At 49.8% G+C, this 27,789-nt stretch overlaps 2 long non-coding RNA genes across 4 annotated transcripts; both read right to left on the bottom strand.

Moving 5' to 3' along the window:
- Window positions 1-15: 15 nt before the first annotated feature.
- Window positions 16-5,022, bottom strand: LOC110358030 (uncharacterized). Its single transcript, XR_010470048.1, has 2 exons — window positions 4,823-5,022; window positions 16-295 (listed from the first exon to the last, which is right to left on the bottom strand). It is a non-coding gene; the product is annotated as an uncharacterized LOC110358030 (long non-coding RNA).
- A 9,453-nt stretch (window positions 5,023-14,475) lies between these two features.
- LOC135578445 (uncharacterized) lies at window positions 14,476-27,511 on the bottom strand. 3 transcript variants are annotated; one of them, XR_010470046.1, is made up of 3 exons: window positions 25,656-27,511; window positions 22,072-23,567; window positions 14,476-16,112 (listed from the first exon to the last, which is right to left on the bottom strand). It is a non-coding gene; the product is annotated as an uncharacterized LOC135578445 (long non-coding RNA). The 3 variants fall into 3 exon arrangements; XR_010470047.1 differs by lacking the exon at window positions 14,476-16,112 and adding an exon at window positions 20,474-21,602; XR_010470045.1 differs by lacking the exon at window positions 14,476-16,112 and having other exon boundaries at window positions 20,474-23,567.
- Window positions 27,512-27,789: the final 278 nt, after the last annotated feature.

Genomic DNA, 27,789 nt, shown 5'->3' with positions numbered 1-27,789 from the left:
TTTCATGGGCAGGAGGGTTTTTCCTAAATTCCCTGATTTAATCACCCATGCCTGGTGACACTTGCTGAACACAGAGTCACTGTGTCATTTGCAGATAGATTTTCAGTACACGTCCTCAGCATAAGCCTCATCTTCCTCTATTAGAGAAAGTGACCTGACTCTGATTGCTCTAAAGTCTCCAAAGGATTCCGCAAGGCAGCTCAAGGGTAGTGTGCCCTGTGTCCAGCAGTTCGGGTCTCCTGGTCTTTGAAGGTGTTCTGTGAGATAGTTCCTTAGTCTCTTCTCATTCCTGTATCTGTAAAACAGGCACAACAGCTTTTAAGGGCTGCTATTAATAAGATGCTCAGATCCCATCCTAAGTTTTCTTCTCTAGGTGGCAGCTTGTGCTGTTGCAAACCCCATTGCACTGCTTCTGCTCTTACAACAAGGGTGACAAGGTGTCTCCTTCCACCTTGCTGACCTGCTGTTACAATGCTGAGTTTTGACTCCTGGTGCATTGGTGCTCCAGGAACCTGGACACATCCTCCCCTACCTCAGGTCAGGGTGACTTCACCCCCACCAGCTGGTGGGGCAGGAGGGGTGGGACCCCCAGTCAGCTGACAGGGTTCTTAACAAAGTGCCCAGAGTACCTGCGAAGCTTCTGAACCATGTTGTAATGCCCACAAGCAGATCTGACCAGGCTATAAAAAGGATGCCCACCAAAGACCCCCTTTGAGTGGTCTTCTCAGAGCAGCGGGTCTGTGAACTGGAGCCTTCCTTCTCCTTAGACTGGGACGACATCTAAGGAGACTTTGTGGGACTGAGAGCGCCTCACCTCTTCTTATGGTGAGTGGTTGTTTACTGGATATATCCCTGAATGAGTCTTTGTCTAACCCAGGCAAGTGTGAGTCCTTACCTGACCCAGGTGAGTGATTATTTCTTCTAGGTATCCTGGAGTGAGAGGCCTCTGGTTTTGTTTCTTGTGAGTGAATGTGTGCGTGTTGCAGATCTTCACTATTCTTATGTTATAGTACCTCAATAATCTCCTCAACTGATATCCAAACCTGCATTTTTTGTTGCTGGAATGCTAAATAATTGTATAAACTCTGTTTTTAGTTGGTTGATTGGCTGCACTTTTCTGGCTAGAATAAAGTCTGTTTTGGAACTTGTTGTCCACCTAAAATTGACAACCATGGTCTCTTGAAATCCAGGCTATGAAGATGGCTTATTGCCATAGGAATTGGATAAACCCCCATTCTCCTGCAGCACCACTTTTATGAAAGCCAGCAGTGTGACCTCAGCCCATCAGGCAGTATTTTACCTTGGACAAGGTCAATGCACAGAGGAGCTGGAGAGGGAGCTGTGTTCATCCAGAGAGGCCCCAGAAGCCCTACAAGCTCTGCTGGGAGCTTTCGTAGAGGTGGCTGGTGCACCAAGGACCTGTAGTCAGACCTGGACACTGACACTCTGCTTTGTGATCCTAATTAATGCTCAGGTCACTGGCAGTGACGAAGACTAATGAGCATCATTAACCAAGATGGGGGTGATGTGAGAGGGTGTGTAAAGTGGGAGAACCTCACCTACCTTCAGCTCTTGGAGGCAGAGCATCCAGCCCAGCTGGCTGACTGTCCTCAGTGGAAAGAGATGTTCTCCCATGGGATGATTCAGCTCATCCTAAGGTGTGTGTCTAAGGTCAGCGAGCTGATAGTGTTGATGATGGTATTTGGAGTTTACTGTCTGTCTTTATTGGCTACAGTGTGAGACTGTCATAAGGAGATCAGCGGGGCAACCAGCTTAGACTTGGCCAGTGGCAACAACCCATTTTGCTGTTTGATTGCAGGTGTATCTTAAGAAGCCACATGGCTCCGCATCACTGGGAAGGGACCAAGTCCCTGTGAATGCCAGGTTCAGCACTGAGCCAATGTCTCACTTTCATGGGATCAGGAATGAGAGTTATAGATGGCTGAAGCTAGGGAGGAAAGTCCCATTCCTCATGTAATGTGCTCCTATCCTGAACTTCTGCTCTTTCAGAATATTTTTTTTTCTGTACTGGGGAGCTGAAGAATTTTGCTGCCTGCTGAAAAAAGTGGTCACCTTTGGTGGAAAAACAACACCTCAGCTTGATTTGCACTGGCCAGGCTTCCTCATTCTCTCCCAATTCCTTCCTCCATTGCCCAGTTCCAGACACCTCCGCAACGCCCTCACATCTCTCCAAAATGGCATTCATTGTTCCATTTGCTGACCCTACCTCCTGTGCCAGCAGAGGCTCCTATCAGTGCAATAAGACTGAGAATAAAACCAATATTGAGGTACATCTAAAAAGGATGTGCTCTGTCAGCACAAACCTGACAGATACATTTTGTATCTGTGGAAATCTCAAAACAATATTTTGGAGGATACCTATAAGTGCATGGGCAAAGCACCATGTAGGAGTAGACTGTTTCCAGGCTCTGTCTCCCTCAGTACTCTTCACAAAGCACCCAACACACTTTAATTTGTTGTAAAATGGCATTGGTGGAAAAGCAGACCTGAGCTTGTCCACGGGGTACATGAAGTGAATTGTTACCTACAGAAATGATTCCACCATCGCAAAGCTCTTCCTGGTTTTTAAATTTGTGATTCTGGACTTTCAGCCCTGCATAATGTCATGAATAATAACAGCATTTCATCTCTTTTTTGCTTTCTTATATCTTTGTAAAAAGACAGTCTTTTGCTTTTATGTCATAGGGATGGAGCCAGTGTCCTCTACCCGTGAGACCGCTTGAAGGAGGACAGATGTTAGCTCATTTAGTGCAGCTACTAGGCTGTCTTCACCAAGATTTCCTATTCCCCCCATGCTCCCCTGGAATTGCTACTCAATAGCAGTTCAGCCTTAGGGCTCCTGCTCCGTACTGATCTCCTAACTGAGATGTAAGACTAGAGAACTGCATATATCATGCTCCAGACAGCAAACTGCCAGCCAGCTCTGTCCGTGGCATGTCTGTGGGTCTGGCAGGTCCTGAAGGCACAGGTCACGTGGGGACTGTTCATTGCCAGAGCCCAGGAACTGCTCTGGAGGTGGTGTCGCAAAAGTGGAGTCTCATTAAAAGCTTCTCATCTTGTTCCCATAGAAACTGAACAGACTTAACAAAAACAACTTGTTACTTTTCTCATCTCCAACAGCTCAGCATCTGAAGTGACTTGACCTATGAAGATATTTGCATTAAGTATCACCCGATAGCTGGTGAAATGGAATTGAAGGGGGGAAAAAAAGGAAGAGAAAACTCCCAAAGCTCTTGTGAAAGCTGCTGGGCAAAGGGGAGGCTGCTGAGAAGTGGAGCCATTTCTCTGGGATGAGAAACAAGGAAACAGAGAGCCCGGGAAGACATTGTTGTCCAAGAGGAATTCACTATGGATATGGAAGAAACCCAGTAAGGAGGCTTTGAGCTTTCCTATGACCCAGCAAGTTGCAGGACCAGCAGAGCTGCAGGCTTCGTGGATATGTTGCTCCTGGACAACTTTTTCCTTCCAGCACTCCATGTCTTTCTCTATCAGAGATAGATAATCACACCAGTGTGCTTCTGAAGTTCCATCTCACAAAGAGCTTGTGGGAACCGAGGGCCCTTGGTGCCCCTCACTCCAGCCAGCCCCAGTGCTCCCAACGAGAAGATCAGGCCAGCCACAGTGAGGGAGGGCTTTGTCGGCAGCTTTGTGAGCTGAAACTTCTCTGTCATTCAGCTCAACCCCCTGCTGTCACGGAGGCACCCCAAAGTCAGTTTTAGGCAGACAACAAGTTCCAAACCAGACTTTATTCTAGCCGGAAAAGCGTAGCAGATAAACCGCCTAGAAACGGGGTTTATACAATTAGTTAGCACTCTGACAACATAAAATACAGGTTTGGATATCAGTTGAGGAGATTTTTGGGGTACAGCAAAATAAGAATAATGAGGATCCACAGCATGCATGCATACACAAGAAACAAAACCAGAGCCCTCTGGCTCCAGAGTACCCACAAGAAATAATCAATTGCCTGGTTATGCAAGGACTCATTCCAGGATATATCCGGTAAATAACCACTCACCCAAACGAGGAGATAACACTTTCTCAATTCCAGGCAGTCTCCTTAGACAGTGTTCCAGTCTAAGGAGAGGACTCCAGTTCACAGACACACTGCTCCAAGAAAACCACTCCAAAGGTGGCCTGTTTTATAATCTGGTCAGATCTGACTGGGGACATTACAACATGGTCCAGAAGCTTTGCAGATACTTTGGGCACCTCCTCTGCTAATGACCCTGTCATAATGGGACTCAAGGTCCCATTAAGGACCCTGTCAATTGACTGAGGGTCCCACCCCTCCTGTCCCACCAGCTGGTGAAGATGAAGTCACCCTGACCGGAGGTAGGGGAGGATGTGACTATCAGCACCTTGGTACCACCCTAGGTGTGTATATGGGGACAGGCACAGTGGGGCACGAAAGGTGCTTAAAGAGCCATCAACTGCCCCATTTTAGGCTCCTGATCTCAGGGGCATGTGCAACTGCCACACAATCCACCCCGTGACCACAGTCATGATCTGACAGGCTACTTTGGAGTTGTTATGCAGTCACCTCTTGCCTCCAAAGTCAAAAGGGGGCACTCTGTTGGTGAGTTTTAATGCCCACTGTGGATCATCATACCTTATGTGTCATTTTCCTGTTATGCGTTATCATTACAAATCAACCTACTAATAAACAATAGAATACTGCAAATTACAACAGTTACAGTTATTATCAAATATTGGAGGAGTCTGGTTAGTCATCCCAATAATGAAAGCAAATGCATTGAAAGTTTTTTCACCAGTTGGTCCCCAGTACAGCAACAATTACCCCTGAGTCCTCTGTTATTTGTCCTCATTGTGGCCACTAGGCACCCAGATGCTCAGGATGTAGACACAGCTTTCTGTATACACCTTTTTCCTTCAATAGTATCAAGTGCAATATGGCCTGGCTTTGGACAGTCCTTCCGTTTTCATGTTGCTGATGATTTATGGAGCCTCTGTGATGTCATGCATAGAGTTCATTAGTGTTTCCAGTTGCAGGCTTGCCTTCTGAATGGCCTGTTGGTATTGCCCTGGTGTCACCCTCATTCCAAAGTGTGACTCTAACCACCACTCAGTCTCAGCTGGAGCTTCTTCCACCCCATCTGTATGTCCCTTGGTAGGAGCGGTCAGGATTGTCCATCTTCCTTTTGTCTTGCAAGAGAACACAAAGATGGGCCTCGGTCCCTTGGGACAGGGCTTTTGGAGCTAGAAGTCCGGGACTGTCCACTGGACACTAATGTGGTTGCACCCTTATAAGTTGCATAGGAGTCAGTGTAAATTGTGGAGGCTTCTCCTTCTGCTGCTAATAAGAGAACATGCAACTCCCCTGCTTGAGCACTACCTCCCCCTCCTCTGTTACTGTTTTTCCGGTGGCAACCTCCAGTGCTGCTGCCTTATACTGTCACTTTGTCCCTACCCGATGGGCTGATGCATCAGTAAATCAGACCCCTGTGTGTCTGAGTCCTGGGTTAACTCGGCTGCTTCTTTAATTGGGGAGGGCTTATAAGGTGGGCTCAGCAGGACTGGATCAGTGTTCGCAGGTTGTTAGAGTTTTGAAATTTTTACAGAACCCTTTTTCAATGGCAACAACTGACTAGCTCCTCCAAGTAGGCATTTACTGTTGCTTTCTGTGCCACCCCCTCGCAGAGCCGGCAGGGTGACCCTTTGAGGATTGAGTTTAGCAGAGGAAAAGGACCTTGCACAATAATGTCCTGTGACATACACAGTCTCTCTACCTCCTTAACTGCTGGGATGAATGAGAGGAGTCCCTTTTCCCACTCTGAATATTGTTGTTCAGTTTCCTTGAATGCAGTGGAAGAAAACAACAAGGGTCTGGCTGGCCCTTTTGGCCCCCTTTGGAATATGCCGCAATAGGAAGCATGTTCTGAAAATCCCCCTTCCACGCTTAGCGGGTCTTGTGGGTGCAGTGTGACCAATTTCTGGTAGGTTTTAAGTTAATTTTTTAGAACATTAAGGGCCTCTGTATGCTGTAAGGTCCAATCCCATCTCCTGTTTTTTTCAGAGTAGGTCATATAGGGGGTGGGCAATCACTGAAAATCCTGGGATATGCTTTCTTCAGTACCCTCATGTGACCAATAGACATTGCAATTCTGCTTTGGTGTTTGGGGTCTGCCCCTTTCCTACAGTAGCTAGGGCTACTATCCATCAAGCCCTCAGGAATTTAACTTCCTGCCCAGGACTGTGGCACTTGGAAGGTGGAATATCCAATCCATTCTGTGTCAATAGGTTCCAGATTGTCTCTGCTACTTGCCCAACCTGTTCCTTATTGTCTCCGCCCACTAAGTTGTCATCTATATATTGATATATGCGAATGCCCAAGGGCACCTTCACAGTGTCAATGAGTACAGCAAGGCCATTGTGGGCAATGGTAGGAGAGTGCTCGTACCCCCGAGAAAGCAGATTTAAGGTATATTGTTTCCCTTCCCAGGTAAAAGCAAATTGTGCTTTGTCTTCCTCCCTTAGGGGAATCATGAAAGACATATCTTTGACATCTGAAGTGCTCATCCATGGATGGGCTGCTGCTTGTATTGCAGTCACCACTGAGGATATTTGGGATGGCAGCTGTTAGGGGTGCACTGTTACTGTTCAGTCTTCGATAATCAATAGTTAAGCGCCACCGCCCGTCAGGCTTGCAAACGGGCCAAACTGGAGAATTACATGGAGAATGGGTGTGGCTGATTATTTGTCTTTTTTCAAGATCATTAATGACCTCTGTAATGCTTTGTTTTGCTGCATTCAGCAGGGGGTATTGTGGAGTGCAGGTTATTTTAGATAGCAGCAAAGCAGGAGCAAGTTGCAAAATCCTATTTTGCAGGTTCCTCGCTCCACAGGCAGGGAGAGCAGCTGCACTGCAATTTTTATTCTTGAGGATACAAACATTGTGTACAATCACCCAATGTGACATAAAGACACAGCCCTATCGATGCCATTCAGGTGCTTTTTACTACTCCTGACTTCCTCTGGGAGCATCTACCACTCTGGGTATCACAGGTAATAGTTTCAGAGAATTTTTGCAATTATGTCCCCCATTTTGCCTAGCTTTGATCAACCTATGTAAAGAGTTAAGACAAGCAGATTGTGAAAAATTAACAGTAGGGAGTAAAAACATCCCTTGAAACCTAGAAAACCATGGCAACGCTGGAGTTTTACCATGCAGCACTAGCTGATTGCAAGCAAGCATCAGATGAGGCTTGTGTCCGAAGCATTTCCTTCTCCCATCAAAATGCTGCACAGGGCACCCCAGCTAATACCCTGGGTGATTGTCATTTAGGGGCTGGTCCCTCGGGTGTTGTTCAATGTGTCCTACAAGTGTGTGGACTTGTGCATCTCCTTTGTGCCTTGCTCTCACGGCAGTGGTGCAAAGCTGCTGTTGTGGTGGTTTCACGACCCAACTGCCTCGTGAAAAGCTGGAAGAGTTGAGGGGTCAGGAAGAAGAGGGGAATTGAAGTCTCCAAGGCGAGAAAGAACACTACCACTGTGATGCTCTTATTGCCAGCCATCCTGACAAATACACTTCCTTCGCTTTAGCGAAACCTGGTGAAATTTCTAGCATTCAAACTTTTCCAGCCAAACTCTGTTGATATTGGCCGTGCTGGCTTCAAGGGCATGGAGCACAACTGAACAGCATCCCTCCTGGATATCGGCACCCTCATATGGCAAGTCACAGGCATTTGGGTTTTGTCAGCAAGGAGATCCTGTCCATGGACACAGAGCCACTGATAACTTCCTGAGCAAGCCTTGCTGGGCATGGTGGTGGCTCCATGCTGTGGTGGTAGTATCTTCAGCTTCCCGGCAGGAGTTCCCACAATCTAGCAGCTTAGGCTGTGGTCGGTGGCTGAAGAGCGGGGAGCAGAGATGCAGGTGTCTGGCAGCGATAGTCACACACCTATGACAGAGGAGGGACCTTGCCTGCAGACCTCATCCCAAGTCTTGCACTTGGTGCTGGCCATGCCAGGCTGTAAGCCTCTCCACATCTGCTTCTTCAACCTAAAACCAGGGCCACACAGAAGAAAGTGGCATCAAACAATAGTGTTTTGTCAGCAGCTGCTCCAGCACAATGTCTTTTCTCTTGTTCTAGTTTGCTCACCTTTTCCTATCTCAGTGCAGCTTCAGGACAAAAAGGGAAGACGTAGCTGTGCCTTTTGCTCTGCAAACAAGAGGTGAGGAGCTCCTGTGGGCAGCACTCAGTTTGCATAGGTGACATCTCCCTCCATGCTGGTGGGTTGGTGGGGAGCACCAAGAAAGGCCAGTTCGCTGCTGGCTGTTGAGCTCAGTGGTGGCACATCCTGGTGACAAGCCACATACCTGCAAGCTGGTACCTGTTTCTGACTATGGGTCCAGTGTGACCTCTAAGTAGTCTGAAAATGCTACTGGCTAACAAAAACAAGAAGAAAAAAAAAAACCACACAAAAAAACCCCAAACAAACAGAAAAAAAGAGGAGTTCATATGCAAACAGTTCAGACCTTCAGACCCAGGAAATCTGTCAACCACAGACTTCCCCAGAAAGTGGTGCCACTGTTCCCTACTATTGAGGTAGGGGTTATCACATCTCCTTCTTCCAGCCTTGAAGATGGATCCTTGAGGAGCAGGGATCAGCAGGTGTGGCTCAGAGTCACAGGGACTCCTGAACCTGGTCTTTGCCCAATTGCCCCTGTGTTATGGGATGTGCAACCTGGTCGCAGTGTCACCACACTGGGAACACCGCAGCAGCACTGATAGGGAGTGATATGCCCCCAGCCTGTGTTCCAGAATGGGAAGGAGTTGGTGCTGGCAGCAGCAGGACAAGATGGAAGAAAGTCTAAAGGCACTTCGGGTCTATGCTTTGCAGCATCAGTGTGCTGCCAGGGGTCCCAGGGCTCAGCAGGGGCTGTGAACCTGAGGGAGGCTGTTTGCCAGCACGGTGTGAGCTGGTCCTTGTCACACTGAGGATGGCTCAGAGAAGGCCAGATATGTGGCTGCTATGGTGCTGGCATGAGCCTGATGTTTGTGGGCTGTATTTTGGCTGGAAGAGCTCTCACAGTGAGATGTCTGGCAGGGCTGGAGGTTACTCCAGCATTCACTGCAGCTCTTGCAGGATGCTGCAACAGCTTAACTTCCCCTGGGAGAGATTATAAAACAATAAGTTGTTGTTTTATATGTTTAATGTCGTAGTAAATTAGATGAGGAGCTCAACATTTAATAGTGAAGCTCAAAAAGCCAGGTATTATCCACAAGCCAATCCATCTTCCCAATTATATTTTGCAGCCCCACAGCCCAGGCTGGTCAGAGTCAATCTCTTTCCTCCCTCTTTCTCATAACTAGGGATGATGCTCCAGTGCCTATGACAAAGCCTCCAGCGATAAACCTTCCCACCGTACCCTGCTGGCACCAGACCCCACTTCCCTCTGGCTCTTCGCATCCCGCTGTGGCTTTTTGCAGCAGGTACTGCCCAGGGCTCAGACACGTGGGACCAGGGGCTGGGATGTGCTGTCCCTTGTTTGGGCAGCATCCCTGAGCCCTGCCGCAGCTCAGCGCACTGATGGCAGCCCACAGAGCAGTCTGGAGGTTGCAGCTGCGCTCAGTACAGGCAGGGCTCGTGGCATCCCCATTTGCTGCTTCTGGTTTTCCTGTTTGCCCCAGCTGGGTTCATCCACCCATGCCCTGAGTGAACCTGGCCAGGTGGGAACAGGCTGGATCCAGAGGCAGTTGCCTGGTGAAGCAACACTATTTGGCTGAAGAAGTTGCCCTGCTTGCTCAGCTGGGTGCCTCCTGCCAACGCTGCGGCATCACCGCATGAGTCCTGTCATTTTGCCAAAGACTGTAAACCAGAGCAGGGCTGTTTTGGGTGGAACAGCCCAGTTAGGTGAGAATTATTCTTACACGCAGGGTGCCTTTGGCAGAGTCACTATTTACTGTGCCTGTCACCTTCCCCCCTCGCAGGTCTCACCCTGCTTCCTTGCAAGCCTGTTGTCAGAAGCAGCAAACCCCATGAGCGCCTCAGCACATAGGCTTCATCCTTGCCCCCTCCCCTCCCTGGGTTGTCACGCCAATTTGGGCACCATCCCTGCTGCAGCAGCTGCTGGGTGGCTCAGCTGTGGCAGCCTGGTTCAGTGTCACAGCTCCTGGACCTGCTCCGGGAGTTTGCAGGTTTGGGTTTTTCATTCATTTATTTATTTATGGTTTTCTTTTTGTTTCATTTTTTTATGTTTCCTCCCCCTCCCCCCACCTCTGCCTTAAAGTGCATTTTAATCTCATGTTGAACTTTTTGGCACCCGTCCACAGAGGGCTGTTCATACCTGTAACAGAACAACCTGCTCCCAAGCAGTTCCCACACAGACTCACTATTCTGAAGTAAAATGATTTAATTCTGAATAAAGAAGTTTTGGATTTAAATAATTTTTTACCTATTCAGCCAGCTGCTCTGTAACAGTTTCTCTGGTGGTGATTATTTTGGTCCGGTTTTCTGTGAAGATACTGGATGCACATGCAGTTTAGTGAATAACGATGCTGGCACCACAAAATAGTGTCCTCTGGAAAATTAATTTCTGCATGACAAGTTGTTCATATACATGGGGTCTTCCAAGACAGTATCTCCCAAGAAGTGTTTCCCAAGACGGTGTCTCCCAAGAGAATGTCTTCCAATCATTAGACACTGTCTTCTGGCTAGACTGGGCTACGACTGTAAGTGGTTTTATTGCTGCTTGGATCAAACATCAGGGGTTTGGGGCATGTTTTTGGCATATCAATAGCACTTCATAAAGAGGAAACAGATGACAGTTCTTTTCCTGTGTTAGCTTTGGCATGGGTTGGTCTTCCTCGCAAAATAACCTCTTAAATTAAGCTAACAAGGTTTCAAACTAGACAAGGCATGGGGCTATCAAGGCATGGGGTAGAGGGGAGGAAGAAGAAGGTGTGACTCATTGGCCATGCTCAGTGGTGAAGAGGAGTACGTACCAAGTAGCTACACAAACACACTACAGTTACAAGCAAAATAAAGTCTGATTTGCCCCTGCCTAGACCCCCTGCCGTGATAGTTGCCCCAAACCTCCTGTGTTGGAATGATCACACGGGAAAGTTTGTGGACACCCTGTTGTCTTGGGTCAGAGACCCTACAAGGACCTGAAAGAAAGTGGGGAACTCCCCAGAAGGGGACAGGAGGTGACCTGTAGGCAAATGCCACCCAAACATGTCTGTGCTTCTCTGGGCAGGGACCTGACATCAACCCACTGAGGGGAAGTGCTGGGGACAGAGCTGAAACCCTCAGCTGGCTGCTCATCAGATGCTCACTGTGCCATGGCTGCTGCCTGAGGAATGGTCCTGACACAAATGAGGCTGCAAGATGATATGCTGGACCTCACACATGATTGATTTGGGAGTCTTCAGGATATAGCACTGGGCGGTTGTGTCTGCACCAGTGACTGGAAGGTGCCCCGAGCTGTTCTCTGGTTCTGTGACAGCTAGATTGGGGTGGCCCACATTATGTCATTGAGCTCTCCATCTCCCAAAACAGAGTGAGTGCACTCAAGGTGCCTACTGGGAAAGGTCCTCGTCCCATGCTAACTCGCAGAGCATCCCCAGGAAAGGCTTGGAAGAATCACAGTCAGTGTGGATGAGCCATGGAGGGCCACTGAGCTCTAGCCCTGCGGAACACTGCCTGTCATGCTCACGATGCTAACAGGGATATAGGTAAGAAATAGCTGACAGGATATTTGAAGGAATATTCCAAATTTCTGTCCAGCGCAGGTGCATTTTTACTTGTTTTTGTGAAAACCATGATGAGTGCTAATGTGAATTTGCAGAAGAGGTGCAGAGGGGAGTGCTGGTTGCTGGATTTACCCTGGGACCACAGATGCTGAGAGGGGCTGCTGGAAAAGAGCAGAGCTCTGATCATATGCTAAATAAGAAGCCCAGCTTTGCCTTAAACTGGTCAGAATCAGACCCCAGCAAACAATCATCATTATGTGACATGAAACTGGCCATCTGAGCAAACCACCCAAACCACCCATCATCCCGTGAAGCACATCATCCTGCCAGTAACTTCAAAGGCAGCCGAGTCAGCCCATGCCATCAAGTGAATGGTGCCTGAACCCAAACACGTTGCACGTACTGGCCTGGGACCTTCATTCCAATGCAACTTTTTTCTTGGGAAGCACCACTGACTGCTGCCTCCCCAGCTGGTTTGGAGGGTGACAGGGGATGGGTCCTGGCAGGGGCTGAGGCTCCAAGTGTATTAATTAATTTGTAGCAAAGTGATTCACAAAAAGAGGCAGACTGCAAGGGGCAAGCGACAATGCCAACGAACTTCAGCCATCTCTCTGCCCTGTCTCCCCGGCAGATCTCCTCTGAGTGCTTGTGAAGGGCTGAGCTTGGGCTGCCCCATTTGAGGTGTTACCCCAGCACTGGCCTGTGCCTTGTGCTTATTTAAGAGCAAACCAGACAGGCAGCAGAAGTGCTCAAGCAAAAACCCGCAGCACGCGTAGCAAAACTCGGGAGCTGCTGTGTTCAACACGCCACCAGTTGCATAGCCAAGAAAATAGCCCCAGGGTGCTGGTGACTCAAATGCTGCTTTTTCGTGGCTGAAAAATTATTCTATTTATTGAACAGTTGTTTTACACTTGAGAGCTAAAAGCTTCCTTTTCCCGCCTTCTGCTGAAGACGCGTGCACCTCTGACATGTAACTGAGAGCAAACTGCTTCTGGGGAGAGGAGCTTAATGACTCATGGAGATTCGCTCTTTGCTCAGCCTGTGGGCTGTGACGGTCATGCAGAAGCAGCTTGGTCCTTGAGGTGTAGAGCCCCTCTAAAACCACAAAGGTCTCTGACTCGGGGCCTTATGGCAATTGCACAAACAGAAAAACTCAAGGATGGTGAAATAAAAATGTGTATCAGATGGCAGCAGCAGGCGGGTACTCGAACAAGGAGGTTGGTGGGTGTACAGTGACCAGGGGACCATCAGCGAGGACTTTGTCTTGGGTTCAAGGATGTGTAGAGAGCCTCTGAGAGGTTCCAGAGATTTGCCAGCCTCAGGGATGGGATTATAATATTTCAGCCAACCTCTACATCCCCCCCGAGGCTTGTTTGGTAAGTGCCTAATGATGATTTTGGGTCCTTCTCCAAAAACACACTGATGTTTGAGATATCTGGTTGCCCCAGCTGCCCCACAGTGGTCACCCCAGTTGTGCAGCGCCTGCCTTGCAGAATCCATGAGCAGATCCTTGGGCTCAGGCACAGCAGCAGGGAGCTGATCTGGCTAGAGCATGAGCCCTTGGGTAAACCTGAGCTGCACAAACCTCTGTTAATGGATTTGGGGCTGTGACTCTGGGAAACAGAGACAGGCACAGCAGCCCTTTAGGGATGGGGCATGTCTTCTCACCAGCCAAGGGGAAAGGGCATCTTCAGTGGGTCCATCTGCCAAAGAGGGCTCCCGCTTTCCTTTCTGTTTTACTTTCTGAGTAACTACAATGTGTGCGATACCACATGAGACATCCTGACAGCACTGCTCAGAAGAAGCCTGCCCATGTTATGGTCCCCAGAGGTCCTTGTCCCGGAATATAAGGTGATGGGCACAAATGGAAACAGGAGGCTCCATCTGAACATCAGGAAACACTTTGGCACAGTGAGGGTGACCAAGTACTGGCATAGATTGCCCTGAGAGGCTGTAGAATTGACGTCCCTGGAGATACTCACAAGCCATCTGGACACGGTCCTGAGAAACAGGCTGTAGGTGGCTCTGCTTGAGAAGGAGGGTTGGACCAGATGGCCTCCAGAGGTCCCTTCCCTCCTCAATCCCTCTGTGACTCTGAGAAATGCTGCCCTGAGTTTACTGAAGACTGGGGTGTCCCAGGGGGACACTGGGCTGGGATTGCTCATCCTCAGCTGCACCATCACTACAGCTGTGCTGCTGCAGCACCCTTGTCCAGCCTCGCTGTGAACTGGCAAGGGTGGGCAGCACCATGCACTGCAGGTCTGCAGAGATATCCTGCAATAGCCAAATGACAGCCCTCGTTTTCAGCATTTCTCAAATATTATGCTGGATGTATGTTCCTGCAGAAATACATGTCCTGGATTTTAAACATCATGCTGCTCTCTGTTAGGAAAAGCCGTGCTCCACCTCCCAAGGTCTTGTGTCACTGCAGGTGACCCAACAGTGTTGCAGCGGAGTGAGCTCCTCATGCTGAGCTGCTCCTGGGCTTACTCGTGGCCACGCTCCTCTGCCAGAGCCTGAGCCAGGAGCATGTGTGTGACCTGCTTCTGGTCCCACTGGTGTGCATAACACCTCTGGGATGAGCAGCATCTCCTTCTCCCATGTTTTCTTATGAACACTGTGGAGAACCAATGGAATGAGATACAAGTGTTTTTCTATCCTGAAGGTGCAAAACAGCAACAGAGGTTGCCAAATTAATTGTAACAGTTAATTATTTTTCAAAGTTTATTCATGCTTCTAGGGACCTCTTCCCTGCTGACTTTTCAGAGTGGAAATGTGAGGTGCCTCTGCCAGCCTTCGCCATCGCTGGGGAAGTCAGATCGGGTGTTGCACATGGAAACATGATGGTTGTGTTTGCTGGTTGCTGCCTGGTTGCTTTGAGAGTCAAACCCTCCCAGGAAGTATCACACATGCAGATAAAGCGTGGTGAAAATCAGGATTTAAATTCTGAAACAGACCTCAGGAAAGAGGAGAAAGAAAACAGCTGTGGCAGAAGACGGACCCCAACAGTATGTGCCCACATTTGCCTTTGTGAAACTGGCAAAATTACTGCTGAAGCCAGCAGGAGCTTCCAGTCTGAGTTTGTTTGCCGCACACGGGTGCTGATCACCTAACAAATTATCTGGGTCCTGGCTATTGGGAAAGAAAGGCTATAAATAATTTCTGGGCTAAAATTTCTGCCAGTGACCCTCTTCACTGATGTTTCTGTTAGAGCCAGGGTTCCTCTGATTTATTTACTGAAGTATGATTTGCAGAAAATACATCTCTAACAAGGTCATGCCCTTCCTTGCGGCTCTGTGATGCACAGGGTGATCCTGCTCCAGCTCGGCACTTCACTCCAACGTGGTGGCGGGTGTTTGGGTGGGGGGCACTGAGAGGGATGGGGCAGCATCCCTTGCTCAGGGGGTTGGACCCACCGCACAAGGGAAGGTGAAAGATGCTCACCCATTTTTTAGCATGGGCTGCATGGACTTTTTCCAAGAAGAGTTCAAACCATCCCCATCAGGGCCATGATGAGGCTGGCATCCCTGCTGCCCTGTCACCCACCCTTGGGTCTGGGACCCCACACAGGCATGGGGGTTGACATCTGCCCACCCCGTCCTTAACTGCAGAAAGGCGAAGCTTCAGCAGGGGCATCCCAAGGGCCAAATCGAGCCCTTGCTGGCAGCTGGACCATGCTGAGTCCCCAGCAGCCCCAGAAGATAGGATGGACGACAGAGTTTTTGTCACTCAGATCACAAGTCACCCTGCAGAGAGGGCTGGTGGGCTCTGCACTGCACAGGGGCACTGAGGGTGGGAAGTGAGGGCAGAATTTGGTGTCTGCCACCATCTTCCCTGTGGTTTACATGATCCCGGTGTGCAACACTCTCTGCCTCATCTCTGCACGCAGCACGTCAACTGCAGCTCCTTGCAAATATGATTTCCTGCGTTAAGCAGGGTGGAGCTGCCCTCTACTGTCTCCCTTCCATACAACTGCCCGCTTGGTTATTTGACAGAAAATAGCGAGCCAGTGTGGACATGCTGCTCTGCAGCGAACGGGGTTCTTTTGGAATGAGCCAGGCTTCCCTGCGATGCCACATCTGCTCCTAGAAGTGTGCAGAAATGGTATTTCTGTGGGCTGGTAACTTCCCCGGGCTCAGTCATCCATTGAAGGCTGAACAAAATTGGAGCCGTAAGCGCTGGGGCACCTGTGCTGCACAGAGAGGGTGGGGGACGAAGGTGCTTGGTGCCGATTCTCAGATGCTTCAGTGTCCCTGGATGCTATTTATGCTTCTGGGCTTTCTGATGTTCCAATGTCATCTGCAGCTGCTTCTGCTCCCAGCAGAGGAGATCTGACCCTGGGCTGGTTTAGCTGGATATAAATCCAGTGTCCCTTGAATAGAAATTAAAAACCACATTTAAATACTATTTCTTAAAGCATATCTCTTTTGTCACAGAGGAGAATTGATAGTGCGATGCTGGTATGTTCAGCAGTCAGTGTTGCGTTGCAGGTGAACACCAGCGAAAGCTGGTACCTTTACACGTACCCTGCATCACCGCAAGCACTTGGGAGCCTGGAGGCTCAGTGCACCAGAACAACATCAGCTACGGGCATGTGGTCAGAGAGCATCCAGCCCAAGCACCACCACACAGATGACAATGCTGTTGATTACTGTGGTCTGCGTTTAAAACAGCTGGCTGAGCTGGCAGAGCTGGTCCTGATAGCTCACACACATTGCTCAGGTGGTGGGGGTGGTGGGTCTCCAGAACCTGAGTTTACTTATTTATTCCATATGACCAAGAAGCAGCAGGACAAAGTCCCCGCTCCATCAGTTTCTTTCTCACTGCCTGAAGACCTCTAGGTCTGATCAAAGGATTTCTCAAAGGTGCTGTGAGAGATGCTCTATCCATCCATGCCAAGGCATGAACACAGATGGGGAACAGAGCAGACAACTGTGACTATAAGCTGAGTTTTGAAGTTGCATCATTATTTAGCATCACCTGGCAAAAGGATGCAGTGTTACCCAACTCTTGTTAATAAAAGTGGATATTTGCAGTCATTTCCCACCAGCCGTCCATAGGGAGGCACCAATACACATTGTGTGAAGTTTTCAACATGTGCCAAATTTCTCACTCAGCCGAGCTCTTGCAAAGCCTTGCTCTTTTGGCTCTTTGCTCATGCTAGCGGCTACATTTAACACTGTGGATCCCACTATGTGCATAATTACCAACATGGATGCCTGTGCCAATGCAGAGAATTACAGGAGAGACAGCACATTCCAGCCTCTAATTGCACCACCAGCCTGAGTGCCAGCACCGAGGGTTTCGGTGCAGGTATCGCTGCCCCAGAGGACAGCAGTGGGGATGGGAAAGTGGAGAAGGCTTTGCTTCCATTAGCAGGGCTGATCCCCAGTGGTTTTTTTATTTTCTAATTTTCTATTTTTGAAGAGGGTCAGAAGAAGAGTTGGGTGAGAGATGATAAACTGCTGGCTGGACAAGCACATGCTTAAGTTTCACCACTACAACACGGCTGCTCCTGCATGGGCCTCAATGCTTTTGAGGGATGTGGGAGCAGCTAAGAGGCTACAGCAGTAAAAAAAAGTGCCCCAGGCTCACCCCTTTGCTCAGGGACTTGCGAGCCATCATGCATCCTCCGCCAGGCAGTGGGATGCAGGGCAGAGAGGTGTTCCCCGCTTCCCAAGGAAACCCTACCCTGAGCCCTGAGACGTGCAGGGTGCTCCCCACCCTTAGCACGGGTGAGTGGCAAGTGGTGAACTGATCCAGCCTGGGGGGTAACTCAGCTGGCAGGAACATCCTTGCCCACAGGGTGCTTTGGGGGGCTCATGCTCTCCCATCCACTGGGGACCAGGAGCCTGGAGGTGCCTGACAGGAGGGAAGCATCCCCAGGCTGTTTTGGCTGGGGCTGGAGGAGTCGCTGCTGCAGGGCGGCAGCTGCTCCTGCTCCATCTCAGCTCATAGTGATGGCAAAGATCTCTGCAGACACACTCTGCTCATCCCACTGCGTCAGGGAGATTTTTAAAGACATTCAGCCTGCATTTCTACTTTCTTGATTTCATTCTTAACGTTCTTTGCTTAAGCCCTCGGGGCAGTAAATAGGAGGCAGGTTAGCAGGAATAGCTAAGTAGCTGTAATGAGATTTCTGCTCAGGACAGTATTGCCTCCCCATTCATTTGCAACGTGCCACTTCTGCCTGAGTCAGCGTCCCCAGGAGATGTGCTGCTCGCTGAGGTCTTCCCCCAGGATTTATTTTTAGTTCTTTCAAATCGGCACCAGTTAGTTCCGTATGCTTCTCCCTCTGTTCCCGTGTTTCACCTGTCACTGACTGATCTTCAGCTCCTAGGAAAAGCTGGAAACTGTAGATCCTTCCCAGCTCAAGTCTGTCTGTCCCTCAGTTACAGCTGTTCCTTGCAGTGAGGTGTTTTTCTACAGTGTTTCTGAGTGCAGGAGTAGGAACAGTGATGCATTTGCTTTGGTATCGACTTCTCACAGACATGCAAAGAGCTTTTGTAGGCCTCAGGCTTCCTTTCTGCCGTAAGACTGACTCTGTCCTCTTTCTTTCCAAGATTTACAAGATTTCTTTCAGACTCCTGTGGTTACTGCTTTCCAGTGATTTTATTTACTTTTCACTTTCATCATGCCTCATTCTTTCTTATTTTGCAAGTAGCTTCTCTGAACTCCTGCCCAGCTTCTCCTCCTCCCCTTTCACACCTCCTTTTTCCTCCCAGGACTGAGACACTCACTGGGATGGGACAGCTGCTGCAAAGGTGCACAGAGACTGGAAGTTGCTCTGAGCCCTAAAATGCATACCAAAATGATGGCTAACATCCCAGTGGCCCCAGTTTCACCCAGCTGATTTATAGGAAATTTGCCTCTGGAGCCTGCTACAAACAGCCCACACTTAGCTGTGCCATCTCGAGCCTGATGGTCCTCTAGTGCTGTTTTCTTGCAGCTCTGTCCTCGGATGCCCCCCCAAAGCTCTTTCAATGCACCTCAAGGCATGGAAAACATACCCTTGGCACCCATTACTGTGAGAAGGCACCACTGGTGGCAGGCTATGGCACAGCCCTCTTATTATTTCAGACCCTCTGAAGTGGAAAACCACAGGAAAACAACAATTACACCTAATGACCCTGGGGACACAGTGTGGGGCCCCAAGCCTGGTCCAGCTCTCAGAGGCCAGGCCACCTCACCATGGCCTGGGCACAAGCCATCCTGTGCCTGCAAGAGTGGGGATGCTCTCCTTGGCACAGGGAGGAGGTTGAAGTGGCTGCCATCAGATGGAGAAGTGCCTGCATGGCACAGCCATGAAAGTTCAGTCCCGCGAAGCAACACCAGCAATATGGGCTTGAGCAACAGGAGCACAAAGTCTCCCGAGACCACGGGTGCTGAGACCTGCTGCTCTAGTTGGCTGAACTCACCTGGACCCTCTTCTCCTGCAGTTTGCAGACCTCCCCACAGAAAGCCACCATTCCTGGGGTGCATGTGAGGGTGCAGAGGTGCTGGTCTGGCAGTGGAGTAGCATAGACATCTGCTCTGTAAGTGGTGATGAATAGTAATGGATGTCGTGTCATCCACTTTTCCTCTGGTAGTGCGTGGCCTCCAGCTGACCTGCTGACTGGAAAGAGCCTGCCTCGCCTGAGCACCCAGCTGGAGAGCAGGATGGGTTTGTTCAAGAAGCCTTTTGAGGAGAGGGGTCCACACAGACTTAAGCATTTTTTATTGAACATGTGCCCCGCTGTTGCAGGAGGTTTTGACACAGCAGTGTGCTTTAGCACAGTGTAGCTTTGAATTTGTTTTTTACTAGAGGTCTGAAGTTTATTATAAAACGCTGGAAGCTCTTTCTGACCTGCGGTGTGCAGGGAGATGTGAACAGGCCAGGCTGGGGACTCTGTTGCCATGAGTGCATGATCTCTGATGGACGTTGTCCCTTAAAGGTCCATGCCTTTGCCAGTGTGTTTTCAGCCTCAGCCCCAGACTCCTCCCATAACGTTTATCACGTTTAAAAACACCCACAGCATTTGAATCAGTCTATTTGGGAGGTAATTGATGTTATCAGATGTGTGTGTCAGATGGAATTTGTCCCTAGAGCAATTAGGTTGGTTACTTGTCTTTCATGGGATCTCTCTTGATTTATATAAATTGCATTAAATATAGGCTTAGCCTCCTGTTAGTCAGGCAGCAACTGGTCTGACCAGGGTGATGAAAAGCTCCTGGGTTTAATGTCTTTGCATATTTTCTTATAGGTGAGTTCATACATTTGCTGCCTGCATGTGTGCACGAATGATCATGAGTGGTCCTCTCCAAGCCCTTCAAGCAGTGACCACACACTGCAACATGGAGTGAAGTGGGTTTCTCTTTGCCCCTGAGCTGTCACACCAGTCCAAAATGGACACATTTGATTAAAATTCCTCCTCGGGGCAGCTGGCATGAGATGTCCCTCTTTGTCTCTTCCTGGTAGGCTACAAATTGATGTTCAACTAATAAGGGGTGCAAAATGATGCCTTTCCTGTGACAGCCACGGAAGAAGGCTGTGCTTGTGTGCAAACAGGCCCTGATCCAGGCACTTCATGGTTTGAGTAAGCCTATTGATGTGCTTCAGATTTAGCATGTGTCCTAAGTGCTTGGCTGGGTCAAACCCCGAGGAAATGCCTGACGATCCTGGAGACAAAACAGCCATGGGATGTAATGGGGCAGCGGCCAGGGAAGAAACGTGTCTCAGAACAAAAGCATAAAAAAAATTAAACAGTGTGGCCATGTTTAATCAACCAAAATAGCTCCTGTGGATCCCAGGTCTGGAGACCCTCCCCTCTGCTCTGGGGGAGCAGGGAAGTCATGTCTCCAGTCACAGAGCAGAACAAGACACATCTCCTCCAGGGAATGCTTCTGTAAGATTTGAAATGGTTCCAAGCCAGAGCTGTCCCCACCTGGCAAAGCCAGTTTGCCCTCATCAGCCAGGCCTCAGAGCCACCCCATCCTCTCACAAGCAGCCAGGTACCCCCAAACGCTCCTTCTCTTGCAATGCCTTCTGATGGTGACAGCCACCACCTGCCCTGGTCTGGGATGCTCCCTGTGGGAGACCCCACTTGCAGGTCCTTAAAGAAGTGAGCTGAGGTCTTCAGGTCCAGTTCTCTCATTCCCAATGGTTTGAAGAAATGTGAACAAATCAAAAAACGAAACAGTGCTAAGGGACCCAGCTGCTTGAGGCTGGGACAGCTGATGGGTGTGTGCCATCTCCCAGAATGATTTCCACCCTGGCAGCAATCATGATGAGGGCCTCCTCCGTCTTTAATTACTTCCTTCTGTCGTGCCGTCCCTTGTTACATCTGCCCTCTTGTTACCCCGGCCCCCCTGGCCCACCTGGCTCAGCTCATGACTCGGGCGCACGACTCCTGACTGCAGGGGTAGGTGGGTGCGCTCCCCAGGACCAGGGCTTTCACATGGAGGGGGCTTTGGCGTTTCCACCCTTGTGCCCTTTCACCTCCTTTCTCTGCTGTTGCTTGATAAGCCAGATGTGGTCACTCATCACCAAAATGTCATCACCACCACCTTAAACCCAGTGGCACTAACCTACACGTGTGCCCTTGGCTTACCTGCTTGCACCAGAAAATATTTCCATTTAAACAGATCTGATGAATGTGATCACAGTGAATTGTTGCAGCACAGCTAACAGATATTAATAACTTCCCAAATTGAGGTGGCACCATCTGAAATGGGCTGGATCTGTTATGCAGGATGAAGAATTCTAACTTACCCCAAAAGACAATTTTTGGCCGTTGTCAAGCGATGCTGCAGGTGCCTTACTGAATATTGCTGGTGGTGGTGCTCATGTATCTTACTGCATCTGAAGACAATTTCAAGCATCCTAAAAGGTTGCATAGATATTCTAGACCATATTCATGTGTCACATGTTTACACAACTGTTAAGCAACAAACAGCAGGTGAGTAAAGAGAGGAAGATGCCTGATTGCCGTAGCGGAGCCAAAGAGCAAACTGTGTTTTCTGGCTTTACCCAAAGGCCTCTGGTTTTCATTTCCAGATTTCATGCATTCCTTTAAGGTGAAGGTTCTGAGTCAAGTGCTGTTTGCTCCAAGGCCAGCTAGACACAGGAGAGCAAACCCCTGGATTTCTTCTTGCTGTGACTACTGCATACGAGTATTTACTGTTTGATGTTTAATCAAACAGAAACATGCACAAATGTAATTATAGTAATAATGATAAAAACCAACCCTAAACGACAGAACACAAGAAGACACCAAATTAGTCTGAAATTAGTCAGACTGTCAAAAATGAGAAAAATGCTAGGTGTCAGTGGAGCCTCAATTCTCACTCACCTCGGGTTGACATGGGTTGACAGTCTGTAATTGACTGTGACACACCAGTTTGTTCGCAGGGCTGGGTGAGGGTTTTCGGGAGGAGGCAGGAGAGGAGAAGCAGGCTTCCCGGTGTGGTGCTGCTGTGCGTGGCTGGTGGTGATGATCAGCCCAGGTCCCAGCTCCAGTCTGGCATCTTCTCCTACACCAGCCGTCACTCTGTCTGGGACCTTCACCTCCTTTGCTTAGCCTCTTTCTTCCTTTACCATCCACCTTGAGTGTGTGGCTTGGTTGTTTGGACCCAGGTGACCCCTGCACAGGCTTTGTAGTGATTAATTTCCTTGCAGGTGCTTCTGCGATGCTGTCGTTGTGGCAGCAACCTGCGGTCACTAACAATGCTGTCCCCTCTGTCCCCTTGCAGGTGTGAGCAAGCCTCCCTTCTCAGTTTTGCAGCGGGGGAGCTGGGGTCAGCCTGCCTGTCTCATCTGGGATGCTCAGGACAGGGTATGCCCAGTGTGCAGAGCATGTTTTGGTGCAGCTGTGTGTGCCCAGTCCTCAAACCCATGCATCTCTCTCGCTGCTCTCTGGGTGTCTGGGAGATGGGGAGGTCAGTTCACCTTTGGGTTGATGGGCTGGTGGCATTACTTAGAAACCTCACAAGTTCAGCAGGGCCAGAGCCCTGTTCTTGGGCAGGGCCATCAGCTCCTGGTCACTTTAGCAAGTCACTGTCCCTCCTCCCCTTTCAGTCCCCTTTTTTCCTTCCCAACTATGTTATGCAGGCAGGGATCCTGCAGGCAGTACCCTTTCCTGTGCACAGCCCCAACATGTTAATGGAGTGTCATCTTTCCTGTCACAGATGGGAGCAAGGGTCCCAGCAGATCTCTAGTATGTGACCATGTAATTAATTTTCCTAATCTACAGGTTAAGTGAAAGCTGCACAGGCAACTTTACTTGGATGCTGCTGAAGTACAGCTAAGCAAGAGCAATAATATATTGTGTTTGTGTACCTTAGACCAGCTATTTGCTATATCATATACCATGCTGGTAGAAACATGTTCTGAAGGATGAAAATAGTGGTTTAAAATGCTGACTTCTCAGTTTTTCTGAGTACTTTGATTACTTTTTATTTTCTGTTTGCACAGCACCATCTAAATCCAGTTTTCCCTCAGATCTTAAACTGCAAAAACTGCAAACAAGTACTCCTTATAGGGACACCTAACCCTTCAAAATGTTCTTCAAAAGTATGGCTGCTATGGGGGAAGGACTGTAAGTGACCCTCACCATCCAAGCAACAACATTGACCTTCATCAGTTCTCCCAAAGCAAGGAGAAACACTGCAGCACTTTCCCCATCTCCAGCTCTGCCACGGTGGTGATTTCATGACACACCTCAGTAAACCATCAATTTAGCAGAAGAATGCTTGTAGTGGACACAGCTCCTCTTCCTCTGTGGTGAGGCATGCCAATGGAAGCCTGCTTCGTCCTGCCAAGGCTTCATTTTGAGGAGGTAGATGCAATCTGTTAAAAAGAGTGTGGCGGTGAGCAACATAGAGCCCCAGCAGCAGAGAGAGCAGCTGTCACTGCCACTGCTTGTTGGACTGCCGCCATCCCACCATGTGAGGTTGGCCAGGACCGGTGTTGGGGCTCAGTTCCAGACACACCTGAGCATCATCTCCCCTGAGCAGCTTTCCTCAGAGCTCTCTGCAGCAGGGAATGCCACTGTGGATGAGCTGAGGCCACCCGTGCAGTGCAGTGACCAGGGCTGGTGGCAGGTTCAGCAGAGCCCTCCTTAGCAGGGAGCTGTAGACAGCTCTGGGCTTGCAGCGAGCGGGAGACCAGAGCCTGGTGCTCCATACAGCATCGGCACAGGTCTCTGATAGCTCTTTTTCTGCTGCCACAGCCATTTAGTCCCTTCCTAAGGGAGCCAGAAAGGCTCTTGCCTGGTGTATTGCACCCTCGCTGGTCTCTGTCTGGCCTGGAAACAGGGGGTGAGCTTAGCCTGTAGCTACGCACGGACCTCACTGGCACAACCAAAGGGTAATGGTAAAACACAGGCAACTACAGGGCCGCCTGGCAGGAAACATCTTGAGGTTGGCTCTGCGGCACAGCAGCGGTCTGTCTGTCTGTCTGTCTGCCCGTGGAGCTGCCTGCAGCCACCTCCAGCATGGGAGGTCTCTGGCAGTACTGCCATGGTGTAGCTGGACTGGCGAGGCTTCAGGACAGCTCTCAGGTAATGAGAAGCAGAGACCCTGCCCAAGCTGGAAGCTCAAAGTGGATGAGGAATCGACCTCCCACCTTGTCTTTTGCGACCTGCACTGCCCGGGCACGTGCTGTATGCCAGGGTGTGCAACCTGGCGCAGGGCTCAGACCCCATCCCTGCACGCTGCCAAGGCAGCTGAGAAAGCACATGCACCACATGCTGTAGTAATCCAGGATGTAATGGCACCTTGGTCAGGGTGGAGGATGGAGATACCTCACCCTGACCACCCCAACACTCTTTAGGGTGTCCCCCACATGTCCTGCCTACCTGCGATAGCAGCTCCAGCCCCAGAGCTTGGGCTGGGGGTGGCTTTTGCTGGCATAGCCTGAGGAGGAGACCCAGGGGCCATGAGCAGCACCCAGAGAGGCACAACCCACACTTATCAGGGTTAGAGACCTTCAGTGCCAGCCAGGCCAGTGGCAGCGTTCAGCCCTGGGATGTAGCAGTGATGCTGGTGCTGGGCCCAGTAAAATGTCCCACCGCTCAGGACCAGGGTATCACCCCAGCACCCACAGAGGTGCATACCCACTGGCACTGTGGCCATGAGCATTTTAAGGAGTGAGAGTCTGGATGCCACCTTTACCCCATCTGCCTTTGCAGCTTCAGGGGTGTGCGTAACAGTCAGCCCTGAAATTTTAGTTTCTGCAGGTACTGAGCCCCACCATCACTTTAGCATAGTCCACAGCTCCGTCACCTGGTGAAATTATGCCACTTCCAATGGGTAATGGTTGTGGCAATGGTGAGGTGTTGTGCCCTGCTTTCCACCTCTCTCCTAGAGGCACTAGTTAAGCCATTTAGTGGGGACGCAGTTTTACTTCAGATCAGACAAGCAGCAAATTTGTCTCCCAGGGAGGGAGCTTTGTGGTGGCAAACACTCATGTCTGACAAGAAAATCTCTCTTTTGACAGCTTTACCTTTTTCAGCAGTAAACCTTCAGCTTTTCCCAAGGGCCTTGGAAAAGCTAATCCTAACATCCCAGGTTTCAGCTACTACCCACCATGCATGGTGGGAACACTGGATAGTTGAAGGTGCCACATAGCTGTGTCCTTCCATCTTTTGTCTGCCAGGAGAAAAACCCAGCCCAGGAAATACCTCTTGCCAGGGAAGGGAACAGTGTTAGATAGATGCTGAGGACTCAGAAATCATCACTTTTCCTCTAAAGGAAGAAGGCTTAAAGCCGTGCTGGGATGAAGCACTGCCCCATGCATCCTGAGAGGGGGACTCAGGAGTGTGGGTCACGTTGTCTAGAGACATCTCACTAGTCCAATGCAAAGGCCAGGCTAATTACTAGTCTGCCACAAAGCCAAGAAACCAAAATATTCACCCTGTTGTCTGTTTTGGCTTACCTCATGCTGCCTTGGAGCATCTGCAACACTTGCATCCTGCAGTGAAATGCTGATTTGTTTCTGTCAGGCACCCGGGGTTGATTCCTTGCTGCCAAGCCAACTCCTAAGTCGTTGTTTAATTTGATGTGGGACACAGTGGAGCAGTGCATGGTAGGACCAGGATGACCCAGCCCTGCTGAGGCTCCATGAATGGGACAGAGCCTGAAGCACCTTCCTCCTGAGAGAGGAGCATGCTGGAAGGGTAAAACACCTGGAAGGGCAAAAAGCACCTGAGGAAGGCAACCTGGGCACTTCCAGTATCTCTACATATGCCACTGACATCACTCTGTTAAGATATATGCTCTATAGCAGGAGCCAAAATCATTCTTAGCAAGCAGAGCAAGCTGATAGAGCTGACAGCAGAGCAAACTGATAGAGCTGACAGCAGAGCTGGAGTTCATATGTGGTTTCCCCTGTCCTGCCTGGCTGATACCTGTCTCCTGGACACCTTATGCCAAAACAAACCCTGCATTAGATGTGTGGTGGGCTCCTGTCTCCACCCAAGATCTTTCTGGAGAGGAGGAATGTGGGGAGTTGTCCCCAAATGTTGTGGTGCAGCTGCTCCCACATTATTCCTCCTCTTTCTCCACCCAGCCTGGAGCCATCACCACCAGTGCTTTCCTGCCTCACCTGCCCAAACCACCCCCTCCTGCCCCATTCCACAGAGCTACAGTGTAAGGATGCACATTTGGCAGAGGTGTGATGCTAATAACGAGGTGTAGGGTAATGTAAACAGGAAATCCTGCCACGAGACACCTCTGGCACTTAATCAGGCTTTCAGAGCCAGCCATCACCCCAATGAGATGGAGCAGCCCTATATCCTCTTGTAATGCTGGGTGGGAACACTGCCATTGGGGTGATGGAGGACCATGCCCAGCCTGGCTGCTCTGCTTTTGGCAGCCATACCCTCCCAAAGGTGAAGGAGTCAGATGCCTGGCAAATCCAAAGGAGAAAGATTGACTTGACAAAACTATTTAGTCTATTCAAGGCAGAGTAATAGATGCTTGTCTGAGTTGTGTCTACTATTAGTGGACCTGTTCCAGAGTGGTAGGAGATGTGATGAAAAAAAAGTGCTTCCATTTTAATAACTAATTAAACAGGCTAACTCAGCCAGGGACCGCTGCCGTGGAACTGAATCCAAAACCTGAAAGAAATAGCGGTAGCTATTGCCTGAAGCCTTAGCAGTGAATGAGCGAAAGAGCAAAAACATCTGTCCCTTGGAAGAAGGTCAGAAAAAGCTGATAGTCCTTTTCCAAAAGGAGAAAAACCTCTTCAGTTCAGGAAATAAAACTGCTCCTGTTGGACCCGTGCCCCTCCAGCCCTCGACAAGCCAGTCAGCAGGGTGGCAGGATGCTCCATCTGCTGCTGCGGCTCAGGCATACAGCTGCATGTGAGCTGGGGTCAGCACGAAGCCAAGGTGACGCCGTGCTGCTGTGAGGGCGGCCGGAGTGCCCAGCCCCGGCCCGGCCCTTCTTGTGGTGTTTGGTTTATTAAATCATTGGCTGGGCTGACAGCTCCCTGGTGTCCCTGTGGCTTTGCCTGCAAAGTTGGCTTAATTCCCGACCTGGAAACAGACTGGGAACATGGCATGCACAGGGATTTCCAGTTCTCAGCAAATTTATCAGGGAAAACCAGGCTTTTTCTATGAATGTTTGAGTCATCACAGTCTCCCCCATGATATTAACCTGCTCACCTGGGTTTCCTGATGTCACACTGACACCAGCTTTTTGTGCAGCTTTCCCCAGTGCAGAAGGCATCCTGCCTTACCTAGGAGCCTTTTTTTACGGAACTTGTATAAACCTGATTACCTGGGTATTCTTTGCCCTGCTGCCACATGTGGCTGAGATTGGTTAGTAAGGTAAGAAATTACTTCAAAGAGAAGCAGAAAGGCAGGAGCGGATGCTCACACATGTGCACACCCACAGGGAAGCAGGCTGGATGTGCAGAATACGATGCCGGGTGCCGTGGGGTGCATCCTCCTGTGCAGGGGGGCACCAGGCCAGAGGTACCAGCAGCAGCGGCCACCAAGGGCATGAGCAGAGCGCTCATCCCACCCAGTTTTGCATCCAGAACTGTGCAGCCAAATCAGGTGGGG

Source organism: Columba livia, chromosome 1 (genome assembly GCF_036013475.1).
Source record: "Columba livia isolate bColLiv1 breed racing homer chromosome 1, bColLiv1.pat.W.v2, whole genome shotgun sequence".
Lineage (NCBI taxonomy): Eukaryota > Metazoa > Chordata > Aves > Columbiformes > Columbidae > Columba > Columba livia.
Note: the sequence above shows the minus strand (reverse complement) of the source record. Positions and strands in the feature narration are given on the sequence as shown.